Source organism: Schistocerca serialis, chromosome 8, assembly GCF_023864345.2.
Source record: "Schistocerca serialis cubense isolate TAMUIC-IGC-003099 chromosome 8, iqSchSeri2.2, whole genome shotgun sequence".
Classification (NCBI taxonomy): Eukaryota; Metazoa; Arthropoda; class Insecta; order Orthoptera; family Acrididae; genus Schistocerca; species Schistocerca serialis.
Window position 1 is genome coordinate 147,687,119 of NC_064645.1, and position 11,149 is coordinate 147,698,267.

Here is an 11,149-nt window from a genome sequence, read left to right on the forward strand (position 1 = left end):
GCCAACAGTGCGCCATCCGGTTTCCCCTTCATGCTAGACGAGTTTCGTTCTTTGTAGTATTTTTGTTTGATGCTTATTTCGTGAGGTATTTGGCCCGGTCACTATCAATGCACCACCCTGTATACAGGGTGTTACATAAAGGTACTGCCAGACTTTCAGAAAACATTCCACAACACAAAGAAAGAAAATATGTTATGTGGACATGAGTCCGGAAACGCTTACTTTCCATGTTAGAGCTCATTTTATTACTTCTCTTCAAATTACATTAATCATGGAATCGAAACACACAGCAACAGAACGTACCAGCGTGACTTCAAACACTTTGTTACAGGAAATGTTCAAAATGTCCTCCGTTAGCGAGTATACACGCATCCACCCTCCGTCGCATGGAATCCCTGATGCGGTGATGCAGCCCTAGAGAATGGCATATTGTATCACAGCCGTCCACAATACGAGCACGAAGAGTCTCTACATTTGGTACCGGGGTTGCGCAGACAAGAGCTTTCTAATGCCCCCATAAATGAAAGTCAAGAGGGTTGTGGTCAGGAGAGCGTGGAGGCCATGGAATTGGTCCGCCTCTTCCAATCCATTGTCACCGAATCTGTTGTTGAGAAGCGCACGAACACTTCGACTGAAATGTGCAGGAGCTCCATCGTGCATGAACCACATGTTGTGTCGTACTTGGAAAGGCACATGTTCTAGCAGCACAGGTAGAGTATCCCGTATGAAATCATGATAACGTGCTCCATTGAGCGTAGGTGACGAAACTTAAATGAGCTCTAACATGGAAATTAAGCGTTTCCGGGCACATGTCCACATAACATCTTTTCTTTATTTGTGTGTGAGGAATGTTTCCTGAAAGTTTGGCCGTACCTTTTTGTAACACCCTGTATAACTTAAATTGTAGGTGTAGGGGGGGAAGGAAAGGAAATAACGATATCAGCAGCGACGAGTGAAAATATGAGCCGAACCGGAACTGGAACCTGGGATCTCCTGCTTACAAGGCAGTTGAGTTAGACACTGCACCACACAGACACAGGGCTCATCGCAAAGTCGCGGACTATCTCTGCACGCCTCCTGGTCGACCCACATTCCCACCCAGTGCCACGTATCCACAGACCCTATGGCGGCAACGCTCACTAATTTTAGATTCCCGCTCGAGGTCGAATGTAAATGTGCATCTTCACTAAAGGCTGTAGATTCATTTTCCATCGAGGCGAATCAATTATATGAATGAATCGTCCTGTTCTTTCGAACACTTCCTCCCTTTCCTTTCCTTTCTGCACCTGCCTCTCCCCTCTACCTTCAGTTTACATAGTACATATCACAGCTGCGTATTTCGCTTGGTATCTATTCTCTAGGACACGTCCGACAGAACAGACATGTAACTGATTCGCCTTGAGGAGCAATAAAACCCTCCAAACCCACCTTCACCAGTTCACCACTTGGTGTAACCAGAGGTTCCTTCGTCTCAACTCAGGCAATCATCATAGGCCGCACCACCCACTCCTTCTGTCTCCACAATTTCTACCTCACCCTTTATTGTCGTCCCATCCAGCTCACCCCCATCCATCGACCGTCACCTCACCTGGACCCCTCAACTCCTGACTGTCCAGCAGAAAGCCCATTCCCACCTCCACCTCCTGAAACTCCTGTCTGACCAGATACAGGGATTGCATCCTTCCATCCAACCTTCACACCTAGAAATCCCTCATCTGTCCTATCCTCTGTTATGCCAGCGTTGCCTGGACCTCCGCACCCACCTGCTTTTACAAGGCCCTCCAAATCCTCGAACTCCACACGCTCTGCCTTGCCTTCCGTATCCAGCTTCCTTCCCCCTCATGGCTCCTGTACGACCTCGTCCCCTTCCCCCATCTCCTCCTTTACCACCAACATCTCCGCATTCTTTATGCTGTTTGCAGGCTTGACCCCCTCCACCCCCTGGTTTCCTCCTTCCTCTCCAGCCCCCTGCCCATTGCCATACCTCTGTCCCTATATCCCTCCCTCTCTCCACCTCCACACCCTCCACCTCCTTCATAAGGGGAATTTCCAGCACCTTCCCCTCCCAGATGTTGAACTGCACTATGACATACACCCTTCCTTCCTCTCCCCTCCTTCTTCCAGAGCGGATTTTCCTCTGCGCCCCCCTGAGCCCTGCTCCCCCTCCTCAACTGCGTCCCTCCCACATCCTTCCTTCCTCAGCCCTCTTCAACATGACCCTACCCGTCTCCCCCCTCTGCCCCCCTCCCTCCCTTCTCCATGCCCCTGGCAGATACTGTGTTTTTCACATCGTCATCTGTGTGCTACATCAGTTTTGTGTTTGGTGCTGTTCTTCTGTGTGTCGCGAGGTGTGATTTTAATTGTGTGCTGGACTAGTACATAGTGTTATTGTCAGTTATTGTTATGTACTACGCCGTCTGTCGATACTTTTGTGCTCCGGTCATACTTCGCCTTCTCTTAATTGTCCCAGTGTGTGGATTTTTGTGTGCACTACTTTTTACGGTTTTTATCTCCTTCTTACAGTGGCCCCTTTTTGTCTATTGTCTTCCTTAATGTTCCCCCCATTTTTTTATATCCCTGCACACCATGTTTTCTCCTTCATATTGTTTTTAAATGTCTTCTATTATATGTTTTCTTTCGGCTGAAGAACAGCGCATATGCTGCTGCCAGTCAGCCCCAATGGGGAACTGAAATACAATATAGAAAAAAAAAGCAATAAACCCACCACCACCACCTTCAGTGCGGACGCGCATTTACGTTCGACGTCCAGTGGCAATCTGAAACTAGCGAGCATGGAGGTCGTGGACAAGGACTGCAGATAGATAGCGCAAAGAAAGGGAGCGTATCGAGATGGTCCACGTATTTGCGATAAACACTAAGTTCGGGAAGCAAAGTGGTTAACGCAGTTGCCTGTTGAGCATGAGGTCCTTGGTTCGAGTCTTGATGTTCGAGCCCTGATGTTGGAGTCCTGATGTTCGAGCCCTGATCTGGCATTCATGTTCAGTCGTCGTCGCTGATTTCGCGTAAAGTCCCGATGCAGCTGATATCATCAGTTGTTTTCCTTTCCTTTCCTTTCTCCTCCCTCCCTTCCAGTTTACAGATTGAAATACGCAATTTTTGAAATTCCCGACGTCTCTTTAGAGTCGCCTCATTAAACAGTATAAATCAGGCTGTAGCGCGTGAGAGTGGCAGGCAAGGTGAGGTGAGGGGAGAGTGCTGACCAGCCAGATGAAGCCGAAGACAGCGGCCTGGCGGGCGTAGCGTCGGCGGGTGCCCTCTTCTTCCCGGAAGCTCCTCCGGATGTCCACCAGGCTGGCCACGAGGCGGCGCAGGCGCCACCGCTGCCGCACCAGCGACAGCGCCTGTCGGCACACACCGCTGGTGAGGGGCATGCACAGTGCAAGTCACACCTGCACACACTTGCTACCATCTATGTGCATTCCATTAAATGGCACCACTTCCAAGCACGAGGGGCGTTCAATGAGTAATACAACACTTCTTTCTTCTGAATGGTTCAAATGGCTCTGAGCACTGTGGGACTTAACATCTGAGAACATCAGTCGCCTAGAACTTAAAACTACTTAAACCTGCGACCGTAGCTGACGAGGTTCCACACTGAAGCGCCTAGAACCGCTCGGTCACATCGGCCGGCTCTTTCTTCCCTAAACAGGTTGGTTTCATTCTGGATTACATGTACTTACTTATTCACTCCTCTGGCTACAAAAATATATTTTTCATAATAATCTACGTTCAATGCGACGGCCTTACACCACCTTACTGGGAAGGCTTCTATGCCCACATGGTAACACTCTGCTGGCCGACGACGCAGCCAACGCCTTGATGCATCAGTAACCTACCCATTGTTGTAAGCGCGACCGGAACGGTCGCGGGGTGGGCGAGAAAGCGAGGCGGGGCCAAACGGAGAGCGGCCCGCGAACAAACAAACGAATGGAAAGGACAGACATGCAACAATGACGGACAATCGAGAGAGACCTTACGACGACAACACACAAGAAGCAACAGGGTTACAGAGACAATCAAACGAATCCAAGACGTCCACTAGTAATGAAAACAAGGAAAGGTAATCACGCAGTCTGTTGTCGAGGCGATATGTCAATGATTAGACTGGCCGGCTGAGCTTTTTTTTCCCTTTATTGTTAATTTGACACCTTGTACAAAGGTAGGCCAGCAGCGGCAATACTACGCCGCTCTTCGGCCACAGATAAGACATTGATTATAATTGGAGACATCGAAAAACGAAACAACATGAGGAGAGACAACAGTAGACACACAAATTTAAAAATACATGAAGCCGTTCACAAGTGCAGCGTCCAAAGAAAACAGTTCAGCACTCGGGCACTAACAGAGACGACAGAAACGGCACACGTGAACGAAGGAGCACAAATGACGAAACACTGGCACACTAACACGATGGCACACACAAAAACACTGGCGACTATCTCCGGCGCGCGAAAGTTTACTTGACGTGTACGAGTCCGGGGACCTGCCAAAAGGAGAAAAAGTGGGGGAGGGAGGAGGGAGAGGGGAGGGTGTAGATGCCAGTGGCAGAGGAGGTGGGAGGGGGAGGAAAGAAGCTAAAACCGGCTGAGCGAGAGGCTGGCGCTTAAATACTTGATCGTGGCGCCGCTGTTCGCCTCCGGGACCACGTGCTCCACTGTGGTGCCCTCACACTAAGTGTGGGCCAGGAGGCGCATGCCGCCACGGCTTACGGCGCGATGGTGCAGAGACTACTAGGGGTCTTCGACGTCCACGTTGTCTGGCGCGGATCAAATTCCGTGGCTCGCGGTACCAGACCCATCATCGACGCACTGCTTCCCGGGGAGCGAATCCTTCATTGTGCCAAACAGATGTAAGTTGAGGTGCGAGATCCGAGCTGTAGCGTGGATGAGAAAGAACAGTGCTCTGCGATCTCCTCTTGCGTGTGCAGACTTGTATGAAACCTTGTGTCCAGTTGAGGAACCAGGAGTTTGTGATCCGTCGATCACCTTCAATGAGACTTACGTCCCAACATTGTTGGAGTCGCCGCTGAATGCGGCCGGTCGACACGCGGGACATCAGACACCTCACCGTGCTTTTACAAGTACCTACGAATGCCTGCGATGACCTGGTTTTCCGACAAAAGACACTCAATGAGGACTCCCTGCGTGGAATGCACCTCCGTACAGATGTAATTTTGAAGTATATGTATAGCGCCCCCCTTATCGGAACTTCAAGCACATTTCACTATATACCACAACAAATTTCACAGTTTTTCAACCATATCTGGCCGAGAAAAAAAGGGTTAGCATTACTTATTGAAAACGCCTCGTGAAGCACCTTCCTGCACCAGAAGAAGACCACTGTGAAAAGCAAAAGCAATTTACTACCTGGTTTCATGCTAAAACCATAAAATTTAATCGCCTTACATAAATTCACTCTTGTAACAAACACACCTCGCAGTCATCCAGTGTTTATACTGTACCGATGCAGAGAATATTAAAGACCAAGTTACTAAGTTCGATTTTCTGGAAAAGTTCACTGGCGAAGATACGTGCCGTTCCTCCTTTCAATTGCCAAATGAATCTGAACTAACAATCGATTAAAATACTGAAGAAAACTAAACATGGTAGTCTCTTCTGCAGGCTAAAGAAGAAGAATATATGTAAGAAGCCATATGTGTATTTCGTTTAATTGAAGTTTTCTCCAGACATTCCACAATTACATCTTCCTTCACCGTCCCACCCATCCCCATCTACGCTCTCCCATACGTGTAAGCCTCGCCCCCCCCCCCCCCCCTCCAAATTCCTAACATTTTGTTTTCCATAAGGAAAGTCTTATACTAATCATAGATAGCTGATGTTCCTGAGACATATTGATTCTCAACATTATCTACGATAATGGATTGGATTGTTTGGGGGAGGAGACCAGACAGCGAGGTCATCGGTCTCATCGGATTAGGGAAGGACGGGAAAGGAAGCCGGCCGTGCCCTTTCAAAGGAACCATCCCGGCATTTGCCTGGAGCGATTTAGGCAAATCACAGAAAACCTAAACAGGATGGCCGGACGCGGGATTAAACCGTCGTCCTCCCGAATGCGAGTCCAGTGTGCTAGCCACTGCGCCACCTCGCTCGGTATATCTACGATAATGATGTAGGCTGAAGCAATGAATCAAAATTTGTACCAGCACCAGGATTCGAACCCAGGTGTCCTGCTTAGTAGGTAGAAGCAATAACTGCTGTGCCACATTGGCAGTGCAGTTACTATTCTTGCACAGATTGCCGTAGTACGTCTCCCTACCCAACAAAAATTCCAAGCCAACTGCTGTTCCCTTTTACAACTCGCATAGGTATTGCAAGGACTCTCAATTATTGGAATAACACCTGAGCAATGAGTGAAATGCGGTTAATCCTGCCAAAACCTTAGGCATAAGTGGTATAGTAATTATTCTAAGATTAATACATCACCTACACCTAAGGTACAGGCAGGATTAACCCCATTTTGCTCAATGATAAGGCGCTGTTCCAATATTGGAGAGCCTTATCAATACTGATGCGAGTTTAGAGGAGGAATAGCAATGGGCTGAAGTGTGAATTGGAATTTATACCGCAGAGGGAATGTACTGGGGTAATCTGTGCAGCTGCAGTAGCCAAAGTGCGGCGCAGCAGTTAGGGCAGCTGCCTAGTAAGCAAGAGACCCGGGCTCGAATCCCAGGGCTGTTTAAGTTTAGATTCATTGCATTAGCCTACATCATTATCGTAGGGCAGTCATATGTTTAACAAAATTGTTTGACACTCCTCCCGCCGTCGTAGTGTTATCTACATATGCCACCACTTTTTCATTGTCACCCCTACTACACATTTTTACTAGAGATGTCTTTTTACTTGTTTTCTACAGGTGTATCGAAAGACATAGCTACACTTACAAGAATTTAATTTATTTTCCCCCAAACGCAACACTATCACTCTTCACTACCACACGAGTTATGTATTATTTTCACCACCACGTGAGAGGTGAATTACTGCTCTCAAAATATTAAACAATATTCAGCACTTTACAATAAGCGAGAGTTTGCATTCTTCTCGTTTTCGCGTCTATTCATAATCATAGCGGTAATTTACTCTACCCTGATCTCGTTCATGGCACTCGAATGTTTATTACGTTTGTTGTCAAATATAAAAATTCTCGTGTAACGACTAAAAGGCTTACAATTTCTCCTATAAGTATACGCTACTAAATTTAATAACAAGATTCCAGAAGAGAATAATGAAATTTATCAAGTGGGGAAGTTTCTTCAAATGTACAAAGTAATATCATTACTGAACTTGCAAAGAAAACAATAAAGGACAACAATTCAAATTTCACATCTACAAAAGTAATCACATGAGTATTTTATCGAAGAGTGGAAGGGATGACAGAGTAGATTAGGAGAACACTCGAGCTTTAACTGTCCGTTTTGAAACTAAATTTGAAAGACATTAATCGTTTCATTTCTGTTTTCCTCATTTTCTGAATTTCATGCCCATGCAGGCCAGTGCTTCAAACACAGTTTTCTTATAATCTTTTACTGAATTGGTTTACATTTATGGGTGCTTGAAGCTGTTTCATTTTATAGAACTCTCTTTCGACTCTTTCATTCCTCGCTACTATCTCTCTCTCATATGTAGCCTCTTTCTCTGTTCCACTTTCAAGACAGCAAATGTCGCCTACCTCTTGTACAGACTCTTGTCCACGTTCAGGATTCAGCCCTATAGCATCTCCATTTTATAGCTATCATAAAACACAACTTCCATTTCATTACCAACTGGAGTCAGTTCTTATTCACTGTCTGCGACCTCTGCTATAGCTTTAGCAAATTATATAACTCGAATTTTCTGTCCATCTCTGTCTCAGTTGCTAATAATGTTAAGTTATGCCTAAGCGCATTTATAAATTATAGCATTATTCTGCTTTAAAGTGAGAATATTTGTGTAGTTGAAGAGACTGAGGGTACTTTAGTAAACATAAATTAAATTTATTCAGTTACACATTGACAGCTAAGTAGTCATTAATGTAATCTTATTATTCAGATAATACCATTGACTGTCAATAACTGGAAACATCTAAAATCATAAAATATATAGCTATCATTGTGGTCTCGCTTCCCGCGCCCGGGCTTCCGGGTTCGATTCCCGGCGGGGTCAGGGATTTTCTCTGCCTCGTGATGACTGGGTGTTGTGTGCTGTCCTTAGGTTAGTTAGGTTTAAGTAGTTCTAAGTTCTAGGGGACTGATGACCATAGATGTTAAGTCCCATAGTGCTCAAAGCCATATTTTGTATCATTGTGGTTTAATATTACAAAAACCAATAAAAATATTCGTTCATTGGAAGACCTCAGACAAAGTGTCATTGATCCGAGACTGACACAGCGAACCAAGTCCTTCTTAGTTCAAACGTTAAATTTTACTTATTAATGTGGGGCAATTATTAAACGCGACTAACAGAGAAGATATTCGAAGAAGATGTGTACGTTACTTCATGTGCTGACTGAGCCAACGCTAAACAGGTATGAAATTAGTCGCAAATCTGGTCACTGAAGATTGCTGCCTCTAATTCGTATCACATGGTAATGAGCCAGAAAGACGCGATGTTACAGAAAACAGTGCCGGAGCTATAGCTTTGACTTTCATAAGTGATGTCCTCCTACACTTACAGATAGGTCTCAGCTCTCAGTTGGGAAACATAATTTATGCGCTGTCCGCTGCAAGGACTGCTCAAAAGAGTTATCAACAGGAAAAACGATACGATGCGTTTAAACGTAATGTCTGGTTTACCAAAGGATTTACGGCGTCCCAGCGTGAAGCCACGTGTTAAAAACTCAAGCCAATCACTAAAGAGTGGCCTCCTGTAGATATCCACTCAAACGAAAGGTTACCACAACCAGTTAAAATAGCGACATCTTTGATTAAACTTATTCCGAAGTATAGCTTCGGTGTCTCATTGAGTACTACGAAATTCTTCTGTCAGACTTGAATAATAAGATATTCCGACTTTACGAATCAGTCCCGAATATTAAACAAAGGTCTTGTGAAATTCATTCATGACTTGTGAAAGAGAGTGGTCGAAACTAGGTAGTTGAAAACCCTTATTTTTGAAAAGTGACGAAAACCGGGTAGCTGAAAGCGTCACATGTCCCCTTTATGTGTGAATCAGTCCCGACTATTAAACAAAGATCTTGCGAAATTCATTCATGACTTATGAAAGAGAGTGGCCGAAACTAGGTAGTTGAAAACCCTTATTTTTGAAAAGTGACAAAAACCGGGTAGCCGAAAGCGTAACATGTCCCCGTTATGTGCGAATGTGAATAGCATCTGGTGGACTTTACAATTGTTCTGTGTATTGATTCATATATAATAAATGCTTTTCAATGAATTTTCATAAAATAATATTAAAGTTATAAAGGTGGTGTCAAATACTGAGTAACACTTTATAGCAGTTATCTATTATTTTATTTATTTCAGGGATTTAAAACCCATGAGGAAAAAATCATTTTAGGAAATCTTTATTTGGATTGATTTCTAGTTTCAGCTAACAATCTGGCCGCCTTCTGATGACAAAACATTCTTGATTAGTGCTGATGCCATTACAGATTACACATTGTTAAAATCTTTCTTAAAATGGCAACATCCACACACAATTAATAGCAGCCTTTCATCGCTCGTGGTCGGTGTAACTGAACGATGGTCATAAAACAAAGATGTTACGCCATAAAACTTAGTAACTGACGCAATCAGTATTTACATCAGTGACCTTTGTTACGAAATCTGTTACTCTGCGCTCAAACGATGAAATGCTGTTTTTAATTATGTATGGATGTTGTCATTTTAAGAAAGGTTTTTAACGATGTACGAAGTCGGAATGCCACCAACATCGAATCAAAAATGTTTTATGATCTGAAAATGGCCAGAGTCTTAGCCGAAACAAGTAATCAATCTGAATCAAGAAGTTTTCATGTGCGATATTGACTTCGTGGGTTTTCAGTAAATAAATTTACAAAAGATCTTGGATATCCTGGTTGACAATGTCAGCAAACTTCAGTTTTCTCGTGGCTGACGTAGTGTGTCAGGCAATAGGGAATAAGTGGATCATTAACAATTTATGAATTTGAAGAGTGTTTGGAGTGGTACAAGTACGCTTCAGTTTCGAAACCCGATGACATTTATAGCAAACACAGTGTGGGCTTCTCGTGTCACAGTACTGTTTTAGTTTTGAATGCCTGTTTGGTTGTTGTCATCTGTCAAACATCACTGTCTTTCTTACTCAGCATATTGTTTAAGCAACAAGTCTTTGGTAATGTTATAGAACAATTATACAATATGATAGTTTACACATGGAAGTAACATTGTGACATTTGATTTGAGGGTTACAGTCGTGTTTTAGGGGACAAGTGTACCTTAATCTACACGTTACACCAGTAGTATCAATAAAAAGAGTCACCTGTTTTTTAACTCTTGCAGGGCAACGATGCAGACAGTGTAATGGAAACATTATTGTGACACTTAGTATGAGGCTCCATTGTGTGCTGCACCAGGTGGTTTAAAAAGAACAGACTTTAGTCTAGTTCGGGTGCCAAACGGGAGAAAAAGAAACGTAGATGTCCTAGTCTGGCGGGTATATACTGATGAACTGCTTCGTTTTTAATAGCTGACAAAATTTTGGACTACATACGTGGTGTACGCTGCAGCGCTAATTGTATTGACCTTCGGTCAGAAGCACCACAGATATTCTACTAACATATTACTAAAAATCACTGATCCATTGTAAATAAGAATTCCTGACCAATGTTAAGCTGGATGATTCGGTGCGTCAATTAATTACAGTGAATAATACTCAAGATAACTTAATGTCTCAGACGAAACAGCAATCAAACTGTTGCTAGTGTACACATACCAAAGTAAGTGAAGTTGATTTCATCACCGGGACGATAGTATTTCCTGGGTCTAGAAAAAGTAAATAATTCCCTCCTCATCCCTCAAAAAATCGGTTTCTATCAGGACAATGTATGTTCCAAGAAAGATGGTTTTCCAGTGGGACATTTGAGCTGTCTGATGGACGAATAGTCATATTCCAATTTCCGTCTATTCACATATTTGAAATTTAAGTCCAGTGTGGAG